Here is a 14,060-nt window from a genome sequence, read left to right as displayed (position 1 = left end):
ATTTCCAACTTTCCATATAACTCCTTTAGCAATGCTTTCTCTGCACTTAGAGGCATGATTCCATATATGGGACCCATTAATACTGATTTCCAAATTGATAAAAGAAGAAATAGAAGAGGACATAAGAGAGTACTTACTTCACCAGATTTTACACCATTCAGTATCTAAATGGAACATTCTCCAGACCTGCTTGGACAGGAGAGCTTCATTTAAGGTCCAGATTCTTCTCAGGCCCAGACCTCCTTTACTTTTCGGTCTGCATACCTGATCCCAAGCCACAAGAGACATTCTTTTCTTGTCCTCAACCCTTGACCATAGAAATTTTCTTTGAATTTTCTCAATTGCATCAGGATACTTAACTAGAATTGTGAAAAGGCTTAGGGCATAGATCGGTATGCTTTGAAGAGAAGATTTTAGAAGTTGAAGCTTTCCAGCTTGACTCCAAAGGGCTCCTTTCCAACCAGCTATTTTTTTATGAAATTTATCCACTAATGAGGTCCAAAAAGGATCAGGAGGTGCAATACCCATGGGGAGACCAAGATAGGTCATAGGAAGATCAACAATCCTACATTCCAGGATTCTGGTGATTCTTTGTTGTCTTCACTCTGGAGTATTGATGAAAAAAACTTCATTTTTGACCCAATTAATGGGCTGACCAGAAGCTGAGGCAAACTTACAAAGAGTATTCTTTAGGGTTCTAGCTTCAGAGATACTTGATTCCCCCATGATAATAGTATCATCCACAAACTATTGATGGGAGAAAATAAGGTCAGCAGAAGAAAGTTAGAGTCCCTTAAAAGAGCCTTGCATAACCATATTTTCCATGGACCTACCAAAACATTATGCCATAATGATGAAGAGGATAGGGGAAATGGGATCCCCTTGCCTTAGTCCTCTAGTAGCTTGGAAGAAGGGGGAAGGGGAACCATTAACAAGAATAGCAAAAGAGGCTGAAGTAATAATTTGGCTGAAGAGGTCAACACATTTAGTTGAAAAACCATAAGCCATAAGAACCTTCACAAGAAAAGGCCAGTCAACCTGGTCGTAGGCCTTGGAGAGATCAAGCTTAAGGATGAGACCCTACTTCTTGGCCCTAACAAGAGAGTGGATATTCTCATGGATAGTTATAATGGAGTCAAGAATTTGTCTTCCAGGGACAAAACCATTTTGCTGATGATTAATCAAAGAAGGAAGGATAGTTAGAATTTTGGTGGTAAGAACTTTGGAAATAATCTTGTAAAAAGAGTTGCATAAACTGATTGGTCTAAACTTGTCCATAGAGTTTGGACCTTGGATTTTGGGAATGAGAGCAATGAAAGTACCATTGATTTCTTTCAAAAGTCTTCTAGCAATGAAAGTACCAAAGGGGGAGGTTGTTGGCTTGATGATGATTTGTAATATATCCATCATATGTTGTCATTGATGAAACACATACACACACATATATTCATATTTTCTACCAGTGTAACTTTAAGTTGTTTACACTATAACCGGTATACTAAAGGTTTATCTCTAACCAATACTTTGTGACAACCGGTATGTGTATTAGAGACAACCAATGGATATTCATTATTCGATATCAAGATGGAGATCAAGAAGAGATCATGTTAGAAGATTCAAGGATAATGGTTCATATGTTTAACTCAAACTAATATTGATTGTACCAACTGGTATTCAGTGCTTTTGTGATGAGTTACCACAAATCGTGATGAGTTATCCCATTGACATTTTTTTGGTGGTACTTTTGTGATGAGTTATGATCACTTGACTAGATACACTGCACCTAGGAAATTGTGTTATGATTTCCTTAGGCTGACATGAAATCTAAGTGTCTATATATTGATATCTTAGTAAATTATTTTGTATGCATGAAGAGCAAAAAGATTTTTATTGTATGTGAGAGCAAAAGTCCTAAGTTGAAGAGTGTGTTGAATAGCAATATTGAAAATGTTTAGAAGGATCTAATCAAGCAAGTATCATGCTACTTAGACAGATCAAACTATTTCTGTTGTTTTCTAACAATCACAATAGAAATCAAATCCCCTAATTGGGTAAGCTCTAACATGCTTCTATGTCCAAACCCATTAACAAGGTGATTCATTAGTTTGAATTCATAAATTCTCCATTGAGGTTACTCCTAATAGGGTACTACCTTTAACAAGGTATAAGCTTCTAATAAAGCTTTGGGATCTCTAACAAGATTCGCTCCTAGCAGAGCACATTGTAGACCCTAACCGGTCAGTTATCTATTACTGCATATAGTTAACTTGTGAGTTCCATCTCACCGTGGTTTTTACCTATTTGGGTTTTCCACGTATAATTACTTGTGTTATGGTGGATTCTTTACTTATTGTGGATGATGTTACATCATTTTGGATTATATGCATTTTACTTAAAATCTCTATCATGGTTTTTACCTATTTGGGTTTTCCACGTATAATTACTTGTGTTATGGTGGATGCTTTACTTATTGTGAATGATGTTACATCATTTTGGATTATATGCATTTTACTTAAAAGCTCTATCAAGTTCATCTACCGTTTACTAGTTGAAGTAGTTTCATTTTTGGTGTCACTGATTCAACCCCCCCCCCCCCCCTCTTTGTGCTTTTCAAGTCCATCATATTTTTACTTGTTACTAAAATTTTAAAATATATTGTGGAAAATAAAAATCTTCTCTTTGGGACCACACAGTATTTTTAAAATCATAATTGTTTTAAACTTACGACTTAGACGTTAGGAAGAACCTAAATTTGTTAAATGATTTTAAAAGCAACAATTAAAAATATATCATTGATGGGGGTCAAACCAACAATTTATCACAAACTATATATAATTTAATAAACTTAATGTGGAAAAATCTCAATAAAAAAACACGCAAAGTTACCATATTACTTTACCAATGTACCTCTAACCTTTCTCTTCCATTCTCAGACTCACGGGAAATGGAAATAAATAAGACCACTGCTAACCATTTAAAATTATGACTTAGACATCCGGAAGCATCACCAAAAGTTGTTAAATGCTTTAAAGTTGTGATTAAAACAAAAAATCACCGATGGGAGCCAAAGCAGCCATTTAGCATAGGTTGTATATATTTTAATAAACTTAGTATGGGAAAACCTGAAAAGAAAAAAGATACACAAAGTCACCATATTACTTCAAAAATATACCTCTGACCTTTCTCTTCCACTCTCCCACTCACTTGGAAAGGGAAAAAAATAAGGCGCATATAGATTAATATATATTTTTAAAAGTAAAAGAATTTATTTATTTTTCAAATATTTTATAACTTAAAGAGGAAGAAAAATGAGAGTTACATAAAATAATCGAGAGGAAGAGAATTTGAGTTATATAAAATTGTGTATATATTTTAATTGAATATTTTTTTAGATATTTGATTATTTGATGTTTTACAATATTTGATTATTGAGTGTTCTAAGATCTTAATTTTTAATTATTTAAATAAATGTTTTTGAATACATCCAATATGTAACAAAATTTTATATAAGTATGTATTAAGTCAATTCATAATAGTTATGATGAAATGATGAGAATCAATTTAAATTTTAAAAATACAAATTTTGAGTCAAGTTCATATTATGCGGCACCACTCTTATACATTGTAAAAATAACTCAAGATAGGAAATATGGAATCTTGGAGTCAACAATGGAATGGAATGGAAGAGAATCCTTTATAGTTGATTATGTTAGGTTTAGACACCATAAAATTGATCTATCATATAATTAATTATATCTCATAATTCACCATCTTTTGATTTTTCATAATTAATCAGATAATTTAATTATTTAATAAATTATTGCTCATCCTCATAATCAACTAAATTATATTTAATTTATTATGTTCCACTTCTCTTCTAAAGGTTGATTAATTTAGTTATCTCAACCTTAGCCCCTACTCTCCAATTCGTCTAACTCGATTAATAAGTAATCCACATTAATCATTATTAATATTTTCTCTAATTATTTTTTTTTTGAATCCCCAAAATTTCCATCATGTGACAAGTATCCTTATCCCTCTCTAATTCTCACACATTTGTGAGCATGCACAAGTTGTCATCACTTTCCATCTCATATTTGACCAAAAGTCACTTAATAAATTAATTAATCCACCTTAATCATTATTAATATTTTCTCCCCTTTAAAATTCTTCCAAATCCCCAAACATATCATCATATGGTAGGTTCCCTTATCACATTTCAATCTTCATACATGTGTGAGCATACACTGTAAGTCACCATCACTTTCCACGTCATGTTTTTAACCTAGCTTTGTATTGGCTTCTCACACATGTGTGAGATTTCCCGCACATGTGTTGTCATTCTACACTTTCCTATTACATCCACAAGTCACTCATTGATTTCTCCCCTCTTATATTTTTCACATTGTCAACTTCATATTCTCTCAAATGTGTTCTCAATTGAGCCCTAAGATAAGTGTCATAAAACTAAGGCTTGAGATAGTGGTATGTGGTATGAAGAATAGGGTTAGTGTATGCTCTAGGGTTTCCTTTTAGGTAAATAAAATCCAAAATAATTTCTATCTTCACATGTCCCAAATAAAATTAACATTGATCAATTTCAAGCCATTACAACACATCTATCCTCACTTCTTCACCTCATCTTAATAGAAATAAACTTACCATCTAATGACACATTGCACAATAAAGTGCTCCATATTGATACCTTCATCCACAAAGAGTAAAATTAAATGTTTCCGTAAAGATGGTGGATTAGGCTTGAACTTATAAACTTTTTTTTTTTTTGAAAAAAGTGGTAAAGATTTATTCAGAAATCATAGAAATACAAAGATCGGGCCTTAGGCCCACCAAGACAACAACAAAAACTAAAGGGATCCTAAAAGAACCACCAACACCACCATTACAAAGTCTAGTGACCATAACTACTATGGAATTACACCAAAAACCAAGCGCATCCAAAGCCTCAAAGGGCCTCAAAAATGAAAATGAAAAGGAAACAAACATAAAAGGGAAATTGATCCCACACCACTGGGTGCTCTTGCATCATCCTGTCTTCTAGCATTAACCTATCTAAAGTTTCAAGATAATTAGGAGGTAGACCATCCCTTCCACTAAAATCCCAACCATCAACATGCTCTGAAGCTCACTTGGTCAAAGAATCAGCCACTCTATTCCACTCCCTAGGAATATGACAAAAGGAGACAAATTCCAATGTGTTACACAGTTGTAAAATTTGTCTGACCACAGAAGCTAATTGCCAACTCACAACATTCAAATTTTGTTTGTTCAACATATCCACAACAATCTGAGAATCCGACTCACAAATAATCTTCCTCCATCCTGAAGAACAGCCTTGCTCAATAGCAATCTTAATAGCTAGGGCCTCTATAACAATGTGAGAGTATTGCCCAATATAAATAGAGAAGAAAAAACTGCACAACCATCATCACCTCTACCTATACCTCCAATACCTGCATGTCCAAGATTCCCATGGGAAGAGCCATTTTTATTAATTTTTAAGAATCCCATTAGAAGGGGAATCCACCTTCCATCTCTACTTATCCACTACTTAGCATGTCGAGATCTATTTCCAGCAGTATAGTCCATTTTAATGTTATCCAATTATAGATTTCTTACAATAGCATAATCACCCAGATGAACATTTTTAGACAAATCGCACTTAGCTGAGATTGTCTCCTAAAGCCTATTAACTATCTTTTGCCATAGCTGAGGACTCCCTATATGTGAATCACAAAAGACCCTCCAATTCCTTTCTAGCCACAAATTCCAGATAATAAGAGCTGACCCAATAGCCCATGCCACTTAAAGAGAGAGGTCTTTGTTGGGGGTTTGCCCAAGCTATCCCAAAAGTCAATTAAGGAGATAGCATGAAAATAAGGATGTTGCCAAGCCTCCCACCACTTTTACCAAATCTCCCTAGAGAAAGGGCATAGAAAAAACAAGTGGGAGCAGTCTTCCTGATTATGCATACAAAGATAACATATAGATGGTCCCTAGAAGTCTCTCTTACGAAGATTCTCCCACATGAGGCATTTCCTCTGAGCAACCAACCATAAGAAAAAATTACATTTCGACCAAGAGAAGCTATTCCAAACCTTCTTCCACTAGGGAACATTCGTCAGGCCATGCAATTGCCTATCAAGTTGAGCATAACCTTCAGCAACAGAAAGCCTTTTGGGTTAGGACCCCAAGCCAAAATATATCTCTCCTTGAGGGAACTACATAACCTACCCTCCAAGTTATTAACCAACACCACACGATGTTCGTCTGAGCCACCCAAGGGCCATTCAAGAGGATCCTTCTAGCAAGTCACATCAACCTGTCCAATGCGCCAAACCATTTTAAAATTATCCACCTTAACCCATTCATCATCAGTGAAAATATTGCGAAGAGGCTGAAGCTGTGGATAACTAGACAGAATAGGAGGGTGACCATCCCAAGAGTCCTACCAAAAAAGAGCTTCAGAACCTCTATTACAAATCCAAAAAAGGCCATCTTTAATACGTTGGGCACCTTTTTTAAGAGTATCCTAGATACAAGAGTCCCTGCCCACTAAACTAAGATGAAGTACCTCATGATCATTAGCACTAGGGAGATACTTGTGGGTTAAAATCTTGGCCTAGTCCTGATCCTGACTGTTATGCCACCTCCAATACAGCTTAGCCGCCAAGACATTGCTAACCAAACCAATAGATCTGAGGTCAAGACCCCCAGCATGTCTCTATCTAAAAACATAGTCCCATTTAACTAATCTCTACTTAGAAGAAATAAAACTACCAGACCAAAGACATTGATGGGAAAGAGCATTGAAATCTCTCACAAAATTGGAGGGGGGGGCCTACACAAAACACCTATAAATGGGAAGCGCTTACACCATAGTCTTTAGAAGAATCACTCTTCCAGTAGATGATAACCACCTGTAAGTCCAATGATTAACCCTGCAACAAAATTTATCCAAAATTCCTTGCCAAAAATCTTCATGTTGAACCCCCAAATCTAAAGGAATCCCGAGGTACAACAAAGGAAGGGACCCCATCTGAAATATGAGGATCCTAGCCATCCTATTCTAAATAAGCTGAGGAGTATTAAAGAAATATATGGATGATTTATCTTCATTAATTTTTTGACCTGAAAGGTTTGCAATAGATATCCAAATCTCTCCCGAAATTTAGAGCCTTGTTGATTCTAGCCCTGCCCATCATACCTGTGTCATCCACAAACTAAAGATGAGAGTAGGGAGCTAGAGTATTACTCCAACTCTAGCCCTGAATAAGACCATGTCTCACTTGGGAAGTGAGAAATCTACCAAGACCTTCAGCTATGAGAATAAATAAATAGGGAGATAAAGGGTCCCCTTGTCAAAGCCCCCATAAAGCACTAAACAATTCTTAGGGTTCCCCATTAATAAGAATTGAGAAAGAGGTAGAAGTCATACAACTAAGAACCCAATTCACCCACTCTCCTCCAAAACCAAAAGCCAAAAGGACCTTCTATAAGAAATCCCAACTCACCCTATCATAAGCTTTGGCCATGTCAAGTTTAATAAACATAGCCTTCTCCTTAGAGGAAGCCATCGAATGAATAGCCTCCATTGCTATCACAACTCCATCAAGGATCTGTCTTCCATCAATGAAACCACCTTGCTCCATAGAAACCAAAGTGCAAAGGAGAGATTTGAGTCATTCAACAATCAATTTAGTGATTATCTTGTAGACAACATTACATAAAGAAATAGACATGTACTAATCCAAGCTATTAGCCTCCTCCTTCTTACGAATGAGAGCCAAGAAGGTATAATTCATAGATTTGAGCATTTGTTTATTCCTATGAGATTCCTGAACCACATCTAGAAGATCATACTTTATAAGCTCCCAAAACTCTTGAAAAAACTCAATAGGAAACCTGTCAGGGCCAGGAGCCTTGCCTTTTTTCATTTGAAACACAACCCCCTCAAGTTCAAACAACAAAATGAAGGTACGAGAGAGAATCATTCATTTCAACAGAGACAAGAGGTGGAATATAGTTCAAGATGGCCCTCTCTTCCACCATAGCTTCATCATCCTCTTTGGTAAATAAATTAGAAAAATAAATGACAACTTTTGTAGCAATTTCTTCTTTAGATGAAAGATGAACCCCTTCTGAAGATATGAGAGAGGTAATAGAGTTACCATACCTTTGAGCCTTAACAGAATTATGAAAAAAAGTTGTGTTTCTATCACCTTCTTGAAGCCAATCCATACGAGACTTTCGTTTCCAAAAAATCTCCTCACACAACTCCCACTCTTCTAAGTCCTTAAGAGCAAGAGACTCGACCATACTAAGCTCCACAGTCATCCCTTGATCCCTAATTTGACATGTAACCTCATCCAGCTTGGATTGAGCTACCATCTTGTGTCAATGTAGATTCCCAAAATATTATTTATTTTACTTCTTTAGCCTATATTTCACATGTTGTAATGTCTTCCCAAAGGTGTACATAGCCCGCTCATGGGTAGGCACCCCTTCATACCACCAATCAACCATAAGATCCTTCAATGGCTGATCATGAAGCCACATCAATTGAAATTTGAAAGAGGCATTTTTGGAGGTTCTAAAATACGTAATAGAAAGCTTAATAGGCTAATGATCAGAAACCCTCCAATCAATAATTTCTGAACTGGTGGAACACCTATCATGCACTCAATAGTAGGAAGCCAAAAGTCTATCAAGCCTTTCAAAGATAGACTCAATACCACTCCTCCTATTATTCCATGTAAAGAAACCATTAATTAGCTTCACATTAATGAGATTAAAGAGACCAATATTATCTTTGAGTAAATTTGAGGAAGGATCAAGCCTGAATAACCCACCTTGTTTTTCCTCCAAACTAGTAATGACATTAAAGTCTCCAGCCAAAATCCAGGGGAGAAAAGGATCTTGAGCCCAAACAAGATTGATGTGAGCCCAAAGATGTGACTTACGCACAAGATCAGTAGGAGCATAAATATTAGAGAAGAGGCATCTTTCTCTAGTCTCAAAGCTAGAAGCGGCCATAGAAATGGAAGACCTACTAGAAAACCACCACAAAGGAGAAACTTTCCTCGCGTTCCAGAAGCAAGCAACCCCCCTGAACTTCCATGAGAGCTCACTCTCTACCAAAGGCCTTGGGGCCAGACACGCAAAGAACAACTAGCCAAACCATCCACTGAAAGCTTGGTTTCTTGAATAAAAACAACATTAGGAGACTTAGAGTTAATTAATCTGCAAACAACCTTTTGTCTAGAGATGTTGTTCAACCCCCTTAAATTCCATGAGAGAACAATCATTTATGTGGTTGAGAGAGTGGGAATCAATGGGCTTCATAGACCCTGACTCAACCAAAGTATCACCAATAAGCTTAACCTTTTCTTGATCCATTTTTCATCCACTCCTTAAAGGTTTGTCTAAAGAACCCTTTTTGAGGGTCTTCTACTACAAGCCTAAAATAGATGAGGCTTTTTTACTCTTCACAGAACCTGAGGCCACTATAGTGGAAGGAGGAGTAGACACCATGACCACTACACCTTCAAGGACATGTGACCCACAAAATCTCTATTGTCCTAAACATGGGAAGGAAAATCCATAACCATTTGAACATCTTGTTGATTCTCCAAAGATAGGGCCCAACCCTCTCTCTTGGAATCCCCACCCAGCACCTCATGCTGAAATTGGACACCCGTGGACATTTCAACTGGAACTCCTTCCTCTCTTAGACCAAATCATCTAGAACATCAAACCTATTTAGGGTGACATCATTTTGCCTATCCAACCAGGTTCTCTTATTTCCTTTGTCTTTATTCTGAGGTTTGATAGGAATGAAGCCATCTTTATCAGCAAGACCATTAGGCATAGGAGCTTTCCCCTTATATTCCCCCAAAATAGAGTGAGGAGGATCGAAAACAACCAATTTAGAAGATTTATTCATGGGACATCTCCATTGTAAATGAACATATTCATGACAAATTTTGCATCTAAATGGAAAGGTCTCATAGTCCAACTGTTGGATCCAAGAAGACATCCCAAAAAGATCTCCATAGAGTCTAGAAAAGGATTATTTAAATCAACTTATACACATATACGAGCGTAGGAAATTACCTTTCGATCTTGAGTTTGTGAAGCCAAAACCACAGGTTTACCAAGAAGCAATGAGATTAAGTGAAGAATATCTTCTCTCCAGAATTCCAACGGAAGCCTTGGCAATCGGATCCACATGGGCACACAAAGAGGGAAGCTTATTAGTAAAATTAAAGCCAAATTCCAAGGTTTGATAAAGAGTCTGACCTAGTTGAAAAAATAAAGGCCACCCTCAAAAGCCTTTTTCCTGTCTGCCAAGTTGGAAAAAATAAGCAGAAAGTAGTTATTGGCTGCCATAAGTAGCTCCATATTTCCTTCAGGATTCTAGACACGGCATGCCCAAGACTCTAAAATAGATATAGAGAGGTGAAGACTGATAAATTTGCATATGAGAACATGATTACACCAATATTCGACATCCTCCAAAATTTACTCAAGTTGAATAACCAGAACTGGATGATCTTGTGATCTCTCCAAACAACCATTCACCTTTTTCATGCGAAAAGGCTCTTTCGAAGAAGAGACACTTGCCCCTAATTGGGAATTACTAATGTGTTCCTTTCCACATGCATTCATCAAATGAGACGGATCCATCATAATTGCAACTTTTGACTTTGACAAGAAAACTAACAACCAAAACTTGGTTTGAAATAATGTAATGATCAAAACATAAAAACAACTTAGCATAAACAAATATATGCACCAACCATTAACTTTGAAATACATTTGAACTTGCATACATACTAAGACACCAAAGAAACATTCACCAATATATTTTCTCTAATCTTTCTAACATTTAAGAATTTCATGCTCATGTGCATGTCTAAGAGTGACAATAAATTGGATAGAGGAAACTTAGAAAACATTTTTCATGTCATTATAATAGGAATATATCTTACATTGCATTCTTTATACCCTCCCATACATGAGAATATATTCCACAATACTATTATAACTAGCACATGGTCCTACATTTGACATCCATGTAGAAAAGTCGCGTACATAACCATTTGTGCATTTTTATAAGATAAAAAAATCTAATTTATATGAATAATACCTTGAGAATTTTCACATTACTATATATAGTGTAACTCATTTTGTAGTGCAACCCACTACTAGCCTAAACTATGACATAATGTGCAACCCACTTTGTAGGTTAGGCCACATGGTTTGTCTTATCTTGCCTAATTCAAAATCCAAATCTATGGAAGATAGTTATACCATAGTGCCCTCATGCACCATATAACATAAGGTGAATGAATACAAATATTAATTTATTAATGATAGTGACTACGCTAAGTATGTCAATTCTAGCTCAAAGTTGACATCATTCCCGCTAAGTTACAAGACTAAAAACCCACTTTAATAGACCACAAACCCGCTAGACTCATATTTCGGCAAAAGAATTGAGACCAAACACATAAAGCATGAAGATATGACCATAAAACAGATAAAATAAGTTAAGTACAACCCTATAGATAGTCAAATGATAGTATGTGTTAAATCTGTTGACCATAAAATACCACATCCAACTGGATAGATGGAAGCCTAACAATACTGGCTCCACCTTAGACACACACTTCTTGGACATGCCAAGCTTTGAATTCCTAGGTAATCACTTCCCAGTAGATTTTCTATCTCGAATTGGGGGCTACATGAGGAGTTTCTTCGATATGTGTGTATCACAACACTTGAGTTAACACATAGAAGGATTTTTGGATACTAAAAATAGTTGGCTCATAGTGGGGGAAATTTCAGGGTGAATCAGGTAGTCATACATGCGGTGGCTAACTCATTTAAGAGATATTCCAGCCCATAAAACACAGAGCATCTACCACATAAGAACCAAGGGATTTTGACTTATGTCAAGACCACAAAGGTATTTGCATAATGATACTAAGGGACACCATTGGTATAACACAATTTTACCAGTTGATTTATAGCTTTCACTAAAATCACAAATATTTATATAGCGGATCGAAAGAAAGTACCTCTTGGCTCTTTCTCCCCTCACCTGGCCTTATAGGATACTCAGGGGGACATGACCTCCTACTTAGAAAGTAAAATCAAGCATCGTTAACACTTTTCTCTTGCACCTACTACCACGAGAGCCAGAGGGAGAGGAAGTGTGTGTTAGTAGTAGGACCACTCTACAGATGCACAAGCATGCAAGACACAAAAGACATGGGGTCCATTCCTTTACTTGAATTCAAGTGTGCCTAATTACTCAAAAGACACAACATGCCCATTCCTTTAATTGAATTTAAGTGTGCCTAATTACACAATAAAATAGAAAATAAAGAAGGAAATGAAACAAATAAAATGAGCAAATTTTGTTTCAACAAAACCCCATTTTCTTTAGCGATCGTACAAGAAAAATGTTAGTGCTTAAATGCTTAGGGGTCTTCTTAGAGCTCGAAATGTTGCACAAACATCAATAAAATCATCCAACAACACACAAATTAGTTGATTAGTACCAATATAGTATTCTGGAAAATCATGTAAATGATAATTAGCGATCTCGCTACTGTGTGGTGCAAACCCACTATTTCAAGGCACAAACCCCTTGTTTCAAGGCATGAACTCACTGTTTCAAGGCACAAACCCACTGGTTTAAGTGAACCCGCTGGTTGTCTAAAACGTGTTCCTATTGTTTATCTAAAATGCAAACACACAAGTTAGTTGATTAGTACCAAAAATAACATTTGGGAAAATCATGTAAATGATAATTAGTGATCCCTCTATTGTGTGGTGTAAACCCACTATTTTAAGTGAACCTGCTGGTTCAAGATAGCAAATCTACTAGTTTAAGTGAACCCGTTGGTGTAGGATACCGAACTTGCTAGTTTAAGCGAACCCGCTGGTGCAAGATACCAAACCCACTAGTTTAAGTGAACCCGTTGGTGCAAGATAACAAACCCAAAGATGTGAGATAGCAAAAGTTAGTTGATTAGTACCAAAAATAACATTTGGGAAAATCATGTAAATGATAATTAGTGATCCCTCTATTGTGTGGTGCAAACCCACTATTTTAAGTGAACCTGCTGGTTCAAGATAGCAAATCCGCTAGTTTAAGTGAACCCGTTGGTGTAGGATAGCGAACTTGCTAGTTTAAGCGAACCCGCTAGTGCAAGATACCAAACCCACTAGTTTAAGTGAACCCGTTGGTGCAAGATAACAAACCCAAAGATGTGAGATAGCAAACCTATTGTTGCAAGATAGAGAACCCGCAGGTATGAAATACAGAACTTGATGGTGCAAGATAGCGAACCCACTGGTGCGAGAATGCAAACAAGTTGTTTCACAGATAGAAGCCAATTATCATTTATAAAAACCTGAAACTTAATGAGAATTTTACCTTCCATACGAAAATGATAATGACAAACTTGTAGGTGTATGAAAATGATAATAACGAACCTGAGGTTTCAGGGCACGAACCCGCAATTTCAAGGTGCAAACCCACTATTTCGTGAAATCATAGGATTGAGAAAACAAACTTCTACCTAGGCAGAAATCAACTTGTAGATCCATTTTTTTGCCTGCAAGTGCTCAGAATCTGTCATAAAATGCACTTAAAAAACAAAAAATGTTAGAATGACTCGTGAAGTAGGTCCCATAGAGCATGCCAGAAAGTGTACAATGGAAAATGTGTATGCTAAATTAAGGGTCAAAAGAACAAGCTAAATAACCAAGCAAACACAATACATCATACACATCAAGATTGAAATGGTAAAATCAAAGCAAAAACATAAAGAAAAGCTATGTAAACCCCAAATCCTTGCTTTGATTTGATTATTTCACAATTGGATGTGTGCTCATGTCGTCAATTCAGATGCTCGATTGTGCTCCATGATTTGATGACGATGATAATGCAAATGATAATGGATATGGTGAGAGATAATTTTGGCAGAGTGACGATATGAATATGGAAAGGTGGATGATTTGGT

Source organism: Cryptomeria japonica, chromosome 8 (assembly GCF_030272615.1).
Source record: "Cryptomeria japonica chromosome 8, Sugi_1.0, whole genome shotgun sequence".
Lineage (NCBI taxonomy): Eukaryota > Viridiplantae > Streptophyta > Pinopsida > Cupressales > Cupressaceae > Cryptomeria > Cryptomeria japonica.
Note: the sequence above shows the minus strand (reverse complement) of the source record.